The 19294-nt window shown below is 43.1% G+C and overlaps 1 protein-coding gene across 2 annotated transcripts in view; it reads right to left on the reverse strand.

Moving 5' to 3' along the window:
- UNC5C (unc-5 netrin receptor C) overlaps positions 1 to 19294 on the reverse strand; it is a 530679-nt gene that overhangs the window by 365064 nt on the left and 146321 nt on the right. The window lies entirely within an intron of this gene.

Consider the following 19294-nt stretch of genomic DNA (forward strand, 5'->3'; position numbering starts at 1 on the left):
ATCCTTAAGGACCTGAAATTACGTCACGGCTTGCTGTGATTGGTTGCGTCCCGGTCACATGGGCGGCACGCAACCAATCACAAGCCGGGACTCAGGTAAATGAAAGAAAAGCGCGAAGTTTAAACAAAGAACGCTGCCGCTTCCCTCGGTAAGGTGCAGGCTGCGTCGGAGAGGTGAGTATAGCAATATTTTTTATTTTAATTCTCTCTTTTACACATTTTTACATTAATGTTGTTTCGATACCGATACCCGATACCACAAAAATATCGGATCTCGGTATCGGAATTCCGATACAGCAAGTATCGGCCGATACCCGATACTTGCAGTATCGGAATGCTCAACACTACATATGAGATAAAAAAAATCATGATTTTTCTTGCATTATAATATAACAGGGATGTTAAACAATTGCAATCACAATTATGCTTTCAAAAAGGTTAAAGGAAGTCTGTCAGGAGGATTTCACCCCCCAAAATATTTACATGTGCATGTAGCTGTTTCAAAGACAAGTCCAAAAATATCTTTACATGGTCAGTCTTTTTCTCCATTATTGAGAAATCAGAGTTTGAATTGATATGCAAATCCCTAGTCCATGCCCTCATCATCTCCCGCCTGGACTACTGTAACCTCCTGCTCTGTGGCCTCCCCTCTAACACTCTCGCACCCCTCCAATCTATTCTAAACTCAGCTGCCTGACTAATCCACCTGTCTGTTATGACCCCAGTGGACAGGGTCTCAGAGGAACGTGTAAGTCTGCGAGATTCAAAAATCCAGCTCATAGGGCTGTGGTAACTGGGTTGACCAAATAGCTACTCCTAACGCCAACACTAGAAGTAGCCGGGGATCATGCCTACGGTGATCGCTAGATGACACGCGCCAGCCGGAGAATCTAACTACCCCTAGGAGAAGAAAACAAAGACCTCTCTTGCCTCCAGAGAAAGGGACCCCAAAGCAAGATACAAGCCCCCCACAAATAATAACGGTGAGGTAAGAGGAAATGACAAACACAGAAATGAACCAGGTTCAGCAAAGAGAGGCCAGCTTACTAATAGCAGAATATAGCAAGATAACTTATCTGGTCAACAAAAACCCTATAAAAATCCACGCTGGAGATTCAAGAACCCCCGAACCGTCTAACGGTCCGGGGGGAGAACACCAGACCCCTAGAGCTTCCAGCAAAGGTCAGGATACAGATTGGAACAAGCTGGACAAAAATACCAAACAAAACAAAAGCAAAAAGCAAGGAATAAGACTTAGCTAGAAATACAGGAACCAGGATCATAGGACAAGAGCACAACAGATTAGCTCTGATTTCAACGATGCCAGGCATTGAACTGAAGGTCCAGGGAGCTTATATAGCAACGCCCCTGAACAAACGGCCCAGGTGAGGATATAGGAAAAGACAGAAGCTCCAGAGTCAAATCACTAATGACCACTAGAGGGAGCAAAAAGCAAAATCACAACAGTACCCCCCCCTTAGTGAGGGGTCACCGAACCCTCACCACGACCACCAGGGCGATCAGGACGAGCGGCGTGAAAGGCACGAACTAAATCGGCCGCATGAACATCAGAGGCGACCACCCAGGAATTATCTTCCTGACCATAGCCCTTCCACTTGACCAGGTACTGAAGCCTCCGCCTGGAGAGACGAGAATCCAAGATCTTCTCCACCACGTACTCCAACTCGCCCTCAACCAACACCGGAGCAGGAGGCTCAGCAGAAGGAACCACAGGCACAACGTACCGCCGCAACAAGGACCTATGAAACACGTTGTGGATAGCAAACGACACAGGAAGATCCAGGCGAAAGGATACAGGATTAAGGATTTCCAATATCTTGTAAGGACCAATAAAACGAGGTTTAAATTTGGGAGAGGAAACCTTCATAGGAACAAAGCGGGAAGAAAGCCACACCAAATCCCCAACACGTAGTCGGGGACCCACACCGCGGCGGCGGTTGGCAAAGCGCTGAGCCCTCTCCTGTGACAACTTCAAGTTGTCCACCACAAGATTCCAGATCCGCTGCAACCTATCCACCACAGAATCCACCCCAGGGCAGTCAGAAGGTTCCACATGACCCGAAGAAAAACGAGGGTGGAAACCAGAGTTGCAGAAAAACGGCGAAACCAAGGTGGCGGAACTAGCCCGATTATTAAGGGCAAACTCAGCCAACGGCAAGAAGGTCACCCAATCGTCCTGATCAGCAGAGACAAAACACCTCAAATAAGCCTCCAAAGTCTGATTAGTTCGCTCCGTCTGTCCATTAGTCTGAGGATGGAAAGCAGACGAAAACGACAAGTCAATGCCCATCCTACTACAAAAGGATCGCCAGAATCTGGAAACGAACTGGGATCCTCTGTCTGACACAATATTCTCAGGGATGCCGTGCAAACGAACCACGTTCTGGAAAAACACAGGAACCAGATCGGAAGAGGAAGGCAGCTTAGGCAAAGGAACCAAATGGACCATCTTGGAGAAGCGATCACATATCACCCAGATAACAGACATGCCTTGAGACACCGGAAGATCAGAAATGAAATCCATGGAGATATGTGTCCAAGGTCTCTTAGGGACAGGCAAGGGCAAGAGCAACCCGCTGGCACGAGAACAGCAAGGCTTAGCTCGATCACAAGTCCCACAGGACTGTACAAATGACCGCACATCCCTAGACAAGGAAGGCCACCAAAAGGATCTGGCCACCAGATCTCTGGTGCCAAAAATTCCTGGGTGACCTGCCAACACCGAGGAATGAACCTCGGAAATGACTCTGCTGGTCCACTTATCAGGCACAAACAGTCTGTCAGGTGGACAAGAATCAGGCCTATCAGCCTGAAATCTCTGCAACACACGTCGCAGATCTGGAGAAATGGCTGACAAGATAATACCATCCTTAAGAATACCAACAGGTTCAGCGACTCCAGGAGCATCAGGCACAAAGCTCCTGGAAAGAGCATCGGCCTTCACATTTTTTGAACCTGGTAAATACGAGACAACAAAGTCAAAACGGGAGAAAAACAATGACCAGCGGGCCTGTCTAGGATTCAGGCGTTTAGCAGACTCGAGATACATCAGATTTTTGTGATCAGTCAAGACCACCACACGATGCTTAGCACCCTCGAGCCAATGACGCCACTCCTCAAATGCCCATTTCATGGCCAACAACTCCCGATTGCCCACATCATAATTTCGCTCCGCAGGCGAAAACTTCCTAGAGAAAAAGGCGCAAGGTCTCATAACAGAGCAACCAGGGCCTCTCTGCGACAAAACGGCCCCTGCTCCAATCTCTGAAGCATCCACCTCAACCTGAAAGGGAAGCGAGACATCAGGCTGGCACAAAACAGGCGCCGAAGTAAACCGACGTTTCAACTCCTGGAAAGCCTCCACGGCAGCAGGAGCCCAATTAACCACATCGGAGCCCTTCTTGGTCATACCCGTCAAAGGTTTCACAATGCTAGAAAAGTTAGCGATAAAACGACGGTAGAAGTTAGCGAAACCCAAGAACTTCTGAAGACTTTTAACTGACGAGGGCTGAGTCCAATCAAGAATAGCTCGGACCTTGACTGGGTCCATCTCCACAGCAGAAGGGGAAAAAATGAACCCCAAAAAGGGAACCTTCTGTACACCAAAAAGACACTTTGAGCCCTTGACAAACAAAGAATTTTCACGCAAAATTTTAAAGACCATCCTGACCTGCTCCACATGCGAGTCCCAATTATCAGAAAAAACCAGAATATCATCCAGATAAACGATCAAAAATTTATCCAGATAGTTCCGGAAAATGTCATGCATAAAGGACTGAAAAACTGAAGGGGCATTAGAGAGCCCAAAAGGCATCACCAAGTACTCAAAATGACCTTCGGGCGTATTGAATGCGGTTTTCCATTCATCCCCTTGCTTAATGCGCACAAGGTTGTACGCACCACGAAGGTCTATCTTGGTAAACCACTTGGCACCTTTAATCCGGGCAAACAAGTCAGACAACAGCGGCAAAGGATACTGAAATTTGACAGTGATCTTATTTAAAAGCCGATAGTCAATACAAGGCCTCAAAGATCCGTCCTTTTTAGCCACAAAAAAGAATCCCGCACCAAGAGGGGAAGAAGACGGACGGATGTGTCCTTTCTCCAGAGACTCCTTGATATATGAACGCATAGCGGTATGTTCAGGTATCGACAGATTAAACAGTCTTCCTTTAGGAAATTTACTGCCTGGAATCAAATCTATTGCACAGTCACATTCCCTATGAGGAGGCAATGCACTGGACCTGGACTCGCTAAAGACATCCTGATAATCAGACAAATACTCCGGAACTTCCGAAGGCGTAGAAGAAGCAATAGACACAGGCAGGGAATCCTCATGAATACCACGACAGCCCCAACTAGACACTGACATAGCCTTCCAGTCAAGGACTGGATTATGGGTCTGTAACCATGGCAGCCCCAAAACAACCAAATCATGCATTTTATGTAGAACGAGAAAACGTATCACCTCGCGGTGTTCAGGAGTCATGCACATGGTAACCTGTGTCCAATACTGCGGTTTATTTTCTGCCAATGGCGTAGCATCAATACCCCTAAGAGGGATAGGATTTTCTAATGGTTCAAGAATAAAACCACAGCGCTTAGCAAATGAGAGATCCATAAGACTCAGGGCAGCACCTGAATCTACAAACGCCATGACAGGATAAGATGACAGTGAGCAAATCAAAGTTACAGACAGAATAAACTTAGGATGCAAATTACCAACGGTGACAGGACTAACAACCTTAGATATACGTTTAGAGCATGCTGAGATAACATGTGTAGAATCACCACAGTAGTAGCACAAGCCATTCCGGCGTCTATGAATTTTCCTCTCATTTCTAGTCAGGATTCTATCACATTGCATCAAATCAGGTGTCCGTTCAGACAACACCATGAGGGAATTTGCGGTTTTTCTATCACATTGCATCACATCAGGTATCTGTTCAGACAACAACATGAGGGAATTTGCGGTTTTGCGCTCCCGCAACCGCCGGTCAATTTGAATAGCCAGGGACATGGTATCATTCAGACCTGTGGGAATGGGAAAACCCACCATAACATTCTTAATGGCCTCAGAAAGGCCATTTCTAAAATTAGCGGCCAGTGCACACTCGTTCCAATGTGTCAGCACGGACCATTTCCGAAATTTTTGGCAATACACCTCAGCCTCGTCCTGGCCCTGAGACATAGCCAGCAAGGCTTTCTCTGCCTGAATCTCAAGATTGGGTTCCTCATAAAGTAAACCGAGCGCCAGAAAAAACGCATCAATATCAGCCAATGCCGGATCTCCTGGCGCCAACGAAAAAGCCCAATCTTGAGGGTCACCCCGTAAGAATGAAATAACAATTTTTACTTGTTGAGCAGAGTCTCCAGACGAACAAGGTTTCAGAGACAAAAACAATTTACAATTATTCCTGAAATTCCTAAACTTAAATCGGTCTCCTGAAAACAGTTCAGGAATCGGAATCTTGGGTTCAGACCTAGGATTTCTGGTAACATAATCTTGTATACCCTGCACACGAGCGGCAAGCTGGTCCACACTTGTAATCAAGGTCTGGACATTCATGTCTGCAGCAAGCTTAAGCCACTCTGAGGTAAAGGGGAAAAGAAAAAAAAAATGAGAGAGGGAAAAAAAAACCTCAAAATTTTCTTTCTTATAATCCCACTTCTGCAATGCATTAAACATTTAATACTGGCCTGGCATACTGTTATGACCCCAGTGGACAGGGTCTCAGAGGAACGTGTAAGTCTGCGAGATTCAAAAATCCAGCTCATAGGGCTGTGGTAACTGGGTTGACCAAATAGCTACTCCTAACGCCAACACTAGAAGTAGCCGGGGATCATGCCTACGGTGATCGCTAGATGACACGCGCCAGCCGGAGAATCTAACTACCCCTAGGAGAAGAAAACAAAGACCTCTCTTGCCTCCAGAGAAAGGGACCCCAAAGCAAGATACAAGCCCCCCACAAATAATAAAGGTGAGGTAAGAGGAAATGACAAACACAGAAATGAACCAGGTTCAGCAAAGAGAGGCCAGCTTACTAATAGCAGAATATAGCAAGATAACTTATCTGGTCAACAAAAACCCTATAAAAATCCACGCTGGAGATTCAAGAACCCCCGAACCGTCTAACGGTCCGGGGGGAGAACACCAGACCCCTAGAGCTTCCAGCAAAGGTCAGGATACAGATTGGAACAAGCTGGACAAAAATACCAAACAAAACAAAAGCAAAAAGCAAGGAATAAGACTTAGCTAGAAATACAGGAACCAGGATCATAGGACAAGAGCACAACAGATTAGCTCTGATTTCAACGATGCCAGGCATTGAACTGAAGGTCCAGGGAGCTTATATAGCAACGCCCCTGAACAAACGGCCCAGGTGAGGATATAGGAAAAGACAGAAGCTCCAGAGTCAAATCACTAATGACCACTAGAGGGAGCAAAAAGCAAAATCACAACACCTGTCCCCCCACTATTCCCCGGCCTCTCCCCTCTGCCAATCCCTTCACTGGCTCCCCATTACCCAGAGACCCCAGTACAAAAGCCTAACCATGACATACAAAGCCATCCACAACCTGTCTCCTCCATACATCTGTGACATCATCTCCCGGTACTTTCCTGCACGCAACCTTCGATCCTCACAAGATCTTCTCTACTCCCCTCTTATCTCCTCTTCCCACAATCGCATACAAGATTTCTCTCGCGCATCACCCCTACTCTGGAACTCTCTACCACAACATATCAGAATCTCTCCTACCATCGAAACCTTCTAAAAGAACCTGAAGACCCACCTCTTCCGACAAGCCTACAACCTGCAGTAACCACCGATCGACCAAGCCACTGCACGACCAGCTCTATCCTCAACTACTATATCCTCACCCATCCCTTGTAGATTGTGAGCCCTCGGGGGCAGGGTCCTCTCTCCTCCTGTACCAGTTGTGACTTGTATTGTTCAAGATTATTGTACCTGTTTTTATTATGTACACCCCTCCTCACATGTAAAGCGCCATGGAATAAATGGTGCTATAATAATAAATAATAATATTAATAATAATATGAAAATGAGGCTGAAGAACGAAGGTAGACTTGAAGCCTCAATGACTCCAGCTTTATTTCCTGTCCAACGCTGCCTCCTCCTGCTTGGCTGACAGCATCTATGCTGTGTGACTTCAGTCAAAGCAGCTGGTAGTCAAGAAGGATAAGGCAGTGCAGGGCAAGGAATAGAGCTGGAGTGACAGAGGCTTCAGATCTAGAGCATCATTTTTATACCAATTCAAATGCTGATTTCTCAGTAATGGAGGAACGGACAGACCATATAATGGTATTACTGGACTTGACTTTTAAAAAGCTACATGTATATATAAATAGGTTGGCATGTGAAATCATGGTGACAGATTCCCATAAACTATGACGTAATGAATAATAGATAATTTCAAAACATTAACCCCTTGAAAATGGTTTGTATGGCCAAGGTAGGAATGTGATGAAGGGAAAAAGTAGTGTGACTTTCTTTCTTTGCACAGCTGCCTCAAAATTATTACCACTTGTTTTATTACAGGAAAAAAATGAGTAGAAGGTATCCATCAAGTTTTGGGTTTGATAGCTATTCCACTTGAGGGCTACTTGGAAGTGCAATGAAGATCAGCCTGGCTTTTATTTAGTGCTGTTTATGGAAACATTCTTTCCTTCTGTCCTTGAGACTTGATGAAGAATAGAGGACTGTAGAGTGGAGATTAGCCAATGGATTCAAATTTGTGTTGAATTTTCAGAAATATTCTGAACCTGTAGAGTTCAAACAATTTGCGTTTCAGTTTGCACAAATCAGCTAAAATGGCTGCCACAATTTTACACATTGCAAAAGATTGCATCAGTCAAAAGAGACCTTTGTTGGGCTTCCCCACAATGCCTTTCAGCTATCACATCACATGTAATAGTGTAGCCAATCAGGAGGGACTAATAGAGCCTGTATAGATGCAGAGGTGAGGAATGCAACAGTCATTTTGTGGTGAATCTGTTCAGTAAGAATATGCCTGATCACATAGCTTAGCCATAAAGATAGGGAACAAAGTCATAACACACTGAAGAAACTATACAGAGAGTGTGTGACAGCACAGCAGTGAAAAAGATTAGCGTGTGGGGGAAAAAAAATGTGTCAGTCATGTTTTTTTCTAGGCAATTAAAGGTTTTGAAAAACTTTAGATTTGTGGTGAATTGAATTTTCTCGGAACATTTGGTGACTCCGGAAAATCCAATTTTCTAAAGATTCATTAATGTCTACCTCAAAGACTACCAAAAGAGAAGAGTATCTTCCTCTAGAGAGGCCTTTTTTTCATTACATGCACTTTAAAATTTTTCCTCGCCAAGTCTAAAACAGTCTGTAGATCGAGAGAGTGTAATGCCATACCTAAAGAGATAACGCTTCCTATCTGTTGATACAGTTCAAGTACACTACTCATAATTCACCGACAATTGCAATGTTATTTAATGTATGGCTATAAAGGCACATAGCATTTATCTAACAATTGGTTTAGTGTAGTTCACATACTATAACATTATTTTTCCTTGACGATATTTATCAAAAGTATATCAAAAGTAGGCAAATATGTTTAGATCAGACCTTGTCATGCTAGACCACTGATTACTGTCACAGTTTAGAGATTGATATGAGTTCACATAAAAAGAATTACTGATGTTTTCATGTACCCATTGATTTGTAGATGTTAAGATGGTCATTTTGATAAGATTGTTCCATGGAAACTCAGTAAGGCACAGCACAAACATGAATGCACATAGTACAATTGGCCAATAATCGTAATAAGGAAGCATCAATTAACCCAGCTGTATACGATGGAAAACTCCTCCCTGTCCTATTAAACAAGCCAGACTACTGCTCAGTGCTTCTGATGAGTAATTTAAGGAGCAGAGTACATTACTTAATGCACACGACTATTGTAACTTAATATAGTTTTTTCCATTTTAGATATTTCCCCTGACTTTCCCTTTATTCGTTTCCGAGTCATTATACTTTCCATCTGCTAAAATTATAAACAAAGTAGAATGATGGATATGAGCTGGAATACTATTATCAGAAAGCCGTAAATATCCATTTTTTTATAACTTCAGCTGGGAATTTGCAGTGCTTGAGGCACTTGTAGCTTTGATGAACTACAAGTATAATCATAATCTACTATTTCTTGCCTTAGGTCTTAAGGTTAATTCGGACAACAAATTGCCTCCATTTATTATCTATTTTATATTTTCAAATCTGATTTACATCTGAAAAGCATTTAAACTGAAGGTCTCATCAGAAAATGATTAATCGTACTTTTTTGTTAAAGAGTAACTAAACTTTTATGTTTCTCTTCCTTTCTAGCATGTCTAGCGAATCGCAATATAGAAAATACGCTAAAAGCCCAGAAAAGACACGTATAACACTCTGGGCTCCACTAGGACAATATTGAATCCCGTTTGAGCTGTTTAATGCAAACACAAAATTAGGAAAAAGGGGTATTAAACTGACCTTATTGTTTTTAGCTTGTCAAGAGTAAAGGAAACAATGATGCTATTAAAGTGATGTACTGTAGCATATCACAGATCAATTATTTCATAGTCACACTGACTCTCCTGATCCAGCACCTCCCTATCTCTTGGCTCTTTGCATTATTTGTCACAGACAGAGACTATCACTCACTCTTAAGGTACCGTTACACTAAACGACTTACCAACGATCACGACCAACGATACGACCTGGCCGTGATCGTTGGTAAGTCGTTGTGTGGTCGCTGGGGAGCTGTCACACAGACAGCTCTCTCCAAGGACCAACGATCAGGGGAACGACTTCGGCATCGTTGAAACTGTCTTCAACGATACCAAAGTCCCCCTGCAGCACCCGGGTAACCAGGGTAAACATCGGGTTACTAAGTGCAGGGCCGCGCTTAGTAACCTGATATTTACCCTGGTCACCATTGTAAAAGTTAAAAAAAACCCACTACATACTCACATTCTGATGTCTGTCACGTCCCCCGCCGGCGTCCACAGGGTTAAAACTGCTTTCGGCAAGAGCGTTGCTAATGCACGCCCTGCACTGACTGTGTCAGCGGCTCAGCGCTGGCAGTAACAGCGATGATGTCACCGCTGTGCTCTGCTTTACGGCCGGCGCTGACAGTCAGTGCGGGAAGCTCTCGGCAGCGCAGCATTAGCAGCGCTCCTGCCGAAAGAAGTTTTAACCCTGTGGACGCCGGGGGACGTGACAGACATCAGAATGTGAGTATGTACTGTTTTTTAAAATTATTTTTACAATGGTAACCAGGGTAAATATCGGGTTACTAAGCGCGGCCCTGCGCTTAGTAACCCAATATTTACCCTGGTTACAAGTGAACACATCGCTGGATCGGCGTCACACACGCTGATCCAGCGATGACAGCGGGTCATCAGCGACAAAATAAAGTTCTGGACTTCTAGCTCCGACCAGCGATATCACAGCGGGATCCAGATCGCTGCTGCGTGTCAAACACAATGAGATCGCTATCCAGGATGCTGCAACGTCACGGATCATTGTCGTTCTCGTTGTAAAGTTGCTGAAAGGTACCTTTAGGTTTCATAGGACTGTACTGTATCCCTTTTGAGCTCTTTAATGTAATCATAAAATTAAGAAAGAGAGGTATTAAGCTGACCTCATTGTAGCTTGTAAAGAGTAAAGCATAAAATGTGTTAATAAGGTGCTGTACTGAAGTATATCATAGATCAATTATTTCACAGTTAAACTGACTCTACAGTTCCAGCACCTCCCTATCACTTGGCTCTTTGCAATATTTCTCACATATCGGGCCTACCATTCCCATTTTCAATGTTCGTAAGTAGTGATGAGTGAATATACTTGTTGCTCGGGTTTTCTCCTCAGCTGAATGATTTACAGCTATTAGCCAGGCTAAGTACATGTGGGGGTTGCCTGGTTGCTAGGGAATCCCCACATGTAATCAAGCTGGCTAATAGTTGTAAATCATCCAGCTGCCGCAATGAAAACTTAATCTCTGAACACTAACAAATACTCGGAGGTCACCCAAGCAATGAGTACACTTGCTCATCACTATTCGTAAGCGCTGCTTTAGTACACCATAATCAAATTTATTCTTTTATATCCCATGTCTGTATTGATGAATTTTGCCTTCTGATCTCCTATTTCTAGGCTATTCAATTCTAAAATGGCCCTTACCTTTTATTGTCCTTGTGATAATTCCCCCTGATTGGCTGCTCAAGAACATGTGACGTGATAGCTGCAAGGCATTATCAGGAAGGGTGAGTGGCGGAACCTGACATCTTGAGTCTAGTCTCTGGTTAATGTAATCCTCAGCATTGTGTGAAATGGTACTGATGGTTTTCTGGTTATTGCAAAATACATAAAAAATTGTTTGAATTGCTGGGAGCTTAAAATTTAAGGAAATTGAAGTTGATTCCAGCGTATCAATGCATTCATTTTTGCTAAGCATATAAATTACACATTTTTATTATAATAAATGTAAATGAGTCATCCCATTAGGTACAGATCTATTTTAGTATATTCAGTAATAATCTGACAATGATATATAATTTAATGAAAATGATTACACTTTGCTAAAGAATATCTCTGTACGACTTATTTCTCCAAGCTTCCTCTATCTCAAACACAGCTGGCGTGACAAAGTAATATGGATGTTATTGCAAGACCTATGTGCAATCCAATAGTTTGGTAGCTGTTGGACTTGGAAACTCCCTCCGGCTTCCTCTATTGGACAGGATTATTGAATTGAAAGGAACTGATTGATCAATGGCTGACAACTGATTTTTTTTTTTCAATCACATGACTGATCCTGTAGAATATTCGTCATGATAGAACTGTAAAATATGTAAACATTTTGGCATCATTTTTGTCCCATATTAATTCCTTCTGCACTAAGGGCAAAAAATGTGTGAGCCCAGCCATAACCTAGTGTGATTATGCTGGTTAACCACACTCAAGTGGGCAACAGTGTCACAATCCACTAGTGCTGCATTCTCGCTTTTTGAGTGAAATATTCACAAAATTGTATTTTACAGACCATATTCACCATCTACACAAATTGGATTATTTCTAAATTCAGTTACTAGGTGAGAAAGATGTAAGTGATTGGCACGGATGTAAGAAAAAAATGCAGAGGAGGTGAAACTACTGGTATGTATTGCACCCTGTCTAAAAATACTGTATTTTTCAGACTATAAGACGCACCGGACTATAAGGCGCCCCCCAAGTTTTAGAGGTGGAAAATAGGGAAAAAAATATTTGAAGCAAAAAAAATGTGGTAAAATATTTAATAACATAAATAACATACTATTATATGTGGTGTTATTATATATAATAGTATGTTATTATGTTGGAAGCTGCGGGACCAGTGTGGTGTCTGTGAAGTATGATATGAAGACGCTGGAGGGTGAGTATAAGGGCTCATTTCCACATGCGAGGCACACGTCCGTATCTCGCATGTGGAAACCAAGCTCTGGCGCCGGCACTTTGGAGCGGAGCTGTGCAGCTCCATGTGTTCCTATGCGGCCGCATGCTCCGCTCTGGAGTGCCGGCTCCACAGCTTGGTTTCCACATGTGAGATACGGACGTGTGCCTCGCATGTGGAAATGAGCCCTAAGAATGGGGGCACAGGGCTTATAGTGAAAGCACCACTCCAGCACTGCAAAATAACACTGGAGTGCTGCTTTAAAATCCCATGGGAGAACTATAACTCCCAGCATGTCCTGCAGATCCTATGACATGCTGGGAGTTATAGTTCACCAAAGGAGTGGCAGAGTGCTTTATTGTGTTTTGTAAAGACTGACCTCTTAATTGTGGCAGCCAGCCACACTGTTGTGAGGTAAAAGCTGGAGCATCCCATGGCTGCACACACACAGAGCCCTCCCTGTTGTTGTTGCCTTTCCACAGCGCAGGACATAAGAGGAAGCTGCAGATTCTAGGTGGGAGTCTGAAGGACCTGTGATGATGTCAGAAGAGGGAGGGCTCTGAGCTGCCATGTGATGCTCCAGCCCGCCCACTTCTGACATCACACAGGTCCTCCCTGTGCACCAGACAGCTCAGCGTCCAGCACAGGCAGGTATGCAGCGATCTCCTGGCCCCTGCTGCTGCCTCCTCCTCCCCCGGACACACAGATTCTCCCCGGAATGAGTGCTGGGGAAACTGTGTGTCCCTGCTTAAGTGCAGTATTCATTTGCTGCTCCCGGCTCACCGCTCAGCTGATCGGTGGGCGGGGAGCAGCTAATAAATATTCACTGCACTTAATCAGCGGGGCCATGTGGTTTCCCCAGCAGCTGATTCCGGGCAGCGGGGACATCCTGAAGTGGGATAACAGTGTGATCCCACTCGCTGCTGCCCCCCTCCCCACATGCTATATCCGTACTATAAGATGCACCCACACTTTCCACCCAAAGTGCGTCTTATAGTCTGAAAAATACGGTAAATCACAAGGCTTGATGACAATGTGGCATTTTGCGAGTATGCCAACTTCACATACACAGCACGTTTTATCAGATATCTCTTATTTTCATGCCATGATAGATAGCACAAGCAATCATGTATCAGTATGCTGGATATGAGTGGCAAGTCTGACATGCCAACTGTGGCCAGGCTCCGGTATGAGACCATGCTTACAGTCATTTCTGCCACCTGTTGGGAATCGCTCCACTGACCAGGCCTCGGCGTCGACCAAGACATTGACTGAAAAGAAATGACATCAACTGTACGGAGACAAAGGCATTCTTCTCTCCATCTGCACAACACTCACAGCCACTGTCAGATAAAGTTAATTAGGTTCCACACAATAATACACCGCAATATAGGCCCCATGTTATTCAGACCTCACTATCTTCTGTATATAAACCATGAGAAGTAACCGGCAATGTGTGGGCATGGAGGGCACTGTGCTCAATACAGATCAATAGGCACAGTCTCCCCGCGATACATGCCATTGACTAGAAGGACTGTGTACTAATGGCTCATACAACAATCGGCCTCTTACATATATAAAAACAACTGTGCAGTGTAACAATTGCTTGTTTCTATCGCATCAAACAAACAACAGAATGAGATATTATCCTGATATACGGGAGCTTTCAATATTGCAAGACCTTTATGCCAGCATGCAGAATTGCGAAATGAAAAACTCTGCTCTACAACATCTATATACATTTTTAAAACATCATACCAAAGCCGCCGAAAGTTTATGGACAACATTCATAATGAAATTGAAAAATGCACAATTTGATTTGAAGTCTCGCTCTTTACTTGACATTTCTTTCTTCCATAAACCCAAGAGATTAATACTGTGTTCAAAATAAAAATCACATACAGACTGTATAGCACAGATATAGTCACCTGTACCTTCCTACTAATTTAGTTATGGACTCAAATGTCTCACTATACACCTTGAATATGTTATGTCGTATGCTAGCGGGCTGCAACATGCATCATCACCATGGGTGGCCACATGTAGATACAAATAGCCAGATATCTCTTGACAGAGTATCACAAAGTGAATTTTTGTAAAAGGTGGTATTTTTGTCTTCCACATCCCACCGCTATGACGTATTTGCGTTATAATCTTTTGTGTATATTGTAGGATGATTACTATTTTTGCTTATTGAGCATTTTCACGTTATACCTCAAATTTTTAATTTTTACAAAGCTACTGGGAGAAAATGGTATTCACAGTTAGTGACATTTTTCCCCAGCATGCTGGTACCCCTATATATTACTCTTTGGGCACAAGCCAGGCCTCAGAAGGGACCAAGGGTTATTTGGCTTTGGGAGTGCAATTTCGGATGGAAAGATTATGCCCAGCATGCTGCAACTGAAGAGCCCCTGAAGTGCCAGAGCAGCAGAAACCACCATAAGTGACCCCATAGGTGTACAGTGAACATCTTTAACCCAAAGGTAAAATTATATAGCAGTTGGCTGTGAGAATGAAAAACTACATTTATCCACACAAGTTCAGAAAAGAAGACAGAACACTTTGGAAGACATGTTTTGTTGTATTGGCTTGGGGATGCCATGTCACAATTGCAGAGCCCCTGTGGTGTATGAGCAGCAGATATACCAGAAGTGACCCCATTTTGCAAACTGCAGCCCTCAATGAATTCATCTAGTGGTACTCTGAGCATGCTAACACTATATGGGTCTCATATACCATCGGTCAGTGATTGGTCATTAAAAAATGATATTTTTACCACTCAAATGTTGTTTTTTAATCCCAGATTTTTCATTTTCAGAAGGGGTGGTATGAAAGTATACCTCTGAATTTCTTCTGCAATTTCTAGAGAATGCAGAATTCCCCCCTATACGGTCACACAGTGCTGTTGTGGAACACAGCCGGGCTCGGGAGGGGAGGAGCACTATTTGAAATCTGGAGGGCAGATTTTGCTGAAATAATTTGCATCTATCATTGGCAGAGCTCCTAAGATGGCAGAAAAGCAGAAACCCCCTCAAGTAACTCCATTTTTCCAAATCATACCCATCTGGTGATTCCTCTAAAGGTATACTGAGTATTTTGGTAGCACAGATTTCCCTGGATTTTGAGCCATGCTACTTTTCCAGAGCCTTTGTGCTAGCAGTAACATGATAACCCCTCTGTTTCTGGGACTTGTTTTTGTGGGTTGAGTTGAAGCTTTTATTGGTAGTGGTACATAACACTTTACATTTTAACCTTGGTTCATAATGATTATAAAACAACAATTCAAGAACTGTTTTTACTCTTTACCTCTTTTACGCTATTCATGGTGTGGTGAAAGTGATAAAACCAGCTTTACTCTTCGGGTCAATATACTGCAATTATAGCACTACCAATTTGCCCACCATATATTTTTGCTACTTTGGCTCACTATGAACAATAAAATCACAGATATACAGTACATAACACCAAAATCATGAGTGTGCACAGAGGCCATAGTCCCTCACTAATTGGGGCACACACTGATAGATATAGCCCACAAAATAACTGAGTGGTCACCCCCGGAAATGGACAACACACATATAACAGCCATTTTGAAAATGTAAAGATAAAAAAATTTAAATAAGAAATCATTAGAAAAAATAATTTGTGTTTACATTGCACTATTCTGAGAGGTAAAATGTTTTTCTTTTTCTGCTGCATAGCCATATGAGGGTTTAATTTTTGCGGGACATAATGAGAGAGGCGCCTCTAAATGCCGGGACCACTATTGACTGGAAGAGCTAGAAGGTCAGACAGCCAGGCATGGTACGGGCCACAACCTGGATGTTGCTCCAGGAAGCTTTCAGTTAATCTGAGCTCCCATGGTGGCTATGTTGGGAATACCAGTACATCTATCTGCTGGAACACCTTCCCAAATAATATCTACTATTATATCAGAATGCCTTCTAGTCATGGATATGCCTTTAAAGGGCATCTGTAGATAGGTTTTCGCTTTTGGAATCTGAGGGCAGCATGATGTGGGGGCAGAGAACCTGAATCCATATATCACCTATTGGGCTGCTTGGTGTAGTTTGGACAGAGGTGCTGTTCTCACCGCTGTAGATGTAGCAGTGTATAACCCCGCACACCCCTGATTGGCAGCAAGCAGTGTACACTGCACATTGTAAGCAAGCTGTAAATCAGTGGTGGGGACGGGGTTACACATCTCTACTGCCTTTCTAGGAAAACCTAGTCATCAACTGATAATCCGTTGCTGATAAAACACTGATTGCATTGAAACTAAAGCAAGCTGCTGAGCAAGTGACACATCACAGGAATCAGCCTCTGCCCCTACATCATGTGTCTTTCTGATGAAATGGCAAAAATCTGCTGACAGACTCTTTTTACTGCAAAGTAGCAGTTATATTGCAACTTCCCTGATGTTCCTCATATAAGGGATCAAAGAGCCACATGGTTGATAGACGCTGGTATTTGCTATGCCTTTGACTTGTGGAGAATCTCAATATATTTATCATTTATCTCTTCTATCTTTGCAGAATAATAAGTAAATAAGTTACAGTAAGATAATGAGTTAGGTTTAAGCTTTGAGGTAAAGTTTCATCTTTAGAAGCACATAGATCTGCTGCCCCCAGGCTTCCTGTCTACCGCTGTGGGCAATACTGGAGATTGATAACATAGTTGGGCCAAGTTGGTCCAAAATATGTGCTATGTGAAGCTGCAGAAGTCCCAGAGGAGCGTTGGGACACTAAAGGGGGTCCGATCCTGAGCACCAGCGATCTGAAAGGCTTTAGATCAGTGCTTCTAAGTTCTACTAAAAAGAGCTTGTAAGCGCTGTGTATGTTTGGCCATGCTGCCAGACTGCATAGGTGGCCCCCAACTTAGACAATGAGCAATAAACAATAACATTAAAAATCCCTCAATTCTCAAGAACGGTGAAGATTTTTAATAAGATTAAAATGGCAAAGTTCCTTATTTTACAAGCATTTTGCAATTTGAACGATGGTGAAACGACCCATTTAAAGGGTCTCTGCAGCACAGAATGACTGTTCAAACCAAGTCCTGCCGCTCAGGGCTTCACTGGCCAATCATTTATATGCACCTTCCCACCTGCTTGTTTCCCCTCAGTCCTCATCCCCCTTTTAGATTGACAGCTCTGGCTTCATAGAGATGGAGAAGGGAGGGAATAGATGGAAAACAAGCAGATGGGAAGGTGTATACAAATGATTGTCCCCGCCATGGTGCACTGCGAGTCTGTGCTTGGTTTGAGCAGTCATTTTGTGCTGACAGAGTCCCTTTAACTGCTATTGAAAGCTCCGGTGAATATATTATGGCATGATAAAGAGTTCTGCCAAGTGACACATTCAGCTCTGCTACATCTTTATTTTTACTCCTTCCTGAAAAAGGTGCTAATAAATTCTCTCATTGTGCCGATGTGAGAAAACGGCAATGTACACCTTTCTAGCATTTAATAAATGATCTCCGCTGTGTCACCATGTCTGCTCAGTTTAATCAAGTGATGCAACTCCAATTAGCTGCACACTAAAGAGCATGTCAGCACCGACCATGTCTGGGAGGACCGTCAAGATGTCAGAGATTCATCATTTACTTGCCATCTATAGACTGTCTCATTAAAATTAATATACTAACATCTCTCGCATTGCATCGCAGTGGAGGCCTGTGTGTCTGCAGTGCAGCAATACGTCTATACTAGAACATTTTATCAGGAGTGGCGCACAATAACCGAGAAAAGAGCCATAAATAATGGAGACACAGATTTCTGAGGGTTTTAAAAACATCAATTGTCGAGTTCTGTCATCTATCTTTAAAGCCAGAAATAGAAAATCAAATCTTAAACAATGAGAAGAAGTTTTCTTCCCCAGAAAAGTAACAACACATGCTTTCTTTTTGAGAGAAAACTAGTAGTTTTATGAAACTTTCAAAAAAACACACAAGGGCAAAGATTTCCCACTTTGGCAGCTTTTACGTGTCCTTTACATTATTTTCTGATAGTTTATGTCAGAAAAAAGGTGTAGAATGCTTTGAAAACTTGCAGATACTTGAAAAAGTGTGCATTTAGGAAAAAAATGGGAGACTTTTGGTGTTTTTACAGCAGTTTCGGGTAGCCCGCCTGCTAAATTGATCAATAGTACTGAAGTTTTAACACCATAAATATTAAGTCATTAACTGGAGAAACCTTTCTGGTTAGGTGCACAGAGGTACATGTCACTGATGAGATGCATCAGATTCATTAATTGGTGAGAGCCTCGTACTGACCTCTGTGCACCCCTCATTAAGACTAACAGGCGAGATGCCGTCTTAATTGGGTCCGTGTGTCTCTCCTTTCGATGAGTTAAGAGAAGATAAGGAACTATTTTTTCAATAGGACAAAAGGAAACTGTCTTATTTTCTGTTCTGTTGGGTCCTCAAGTTACACACCATCAGGAGGAGAGAATCCAGGTGACCAGAGCTCCGAGGGAAAAAGTTGATCGTTCACCAGAATTGATAAAAAAAAAAGATAAAAAAAATAAAAACATGTTTGGGCTGTATGCGGCTTTCTTCAGGTGTCTAAATGCAGGACATGGACGCCCTCATGTACAGTTCATGCCAAAGGGCAGTGCCCAAGCTGGACTCATTGGGGACTCCCAAGTTACAGCCTCCAGTAGGTGGTGGCTCAGAGGAATATGGACAAGTTGGATCAATAACGGGGGGGACAATCAGTTGTAAATGATTGGTAGATGAACTGAATTTTTCCACATAGTATGCTACACAGCATGCAAGTCTAATCTGTTTCTGTACCGTGTCTTATG

This window comes from Ranitomeya variabilis, chromosome 1 (assembly GCF_051348905.1).
Source record: "Ranitomeya variabilis isolate aRanVar5 chromosome 1, aRanVar5.hap1, whole genome shotgun sequence".
NCBI classification, from domain to species: Eukaryota; Metazoa; Chordata; class Amphibia; order Anura; family Dendrobatidae; genus Ranitomeya; species Ranitomeya variabilis.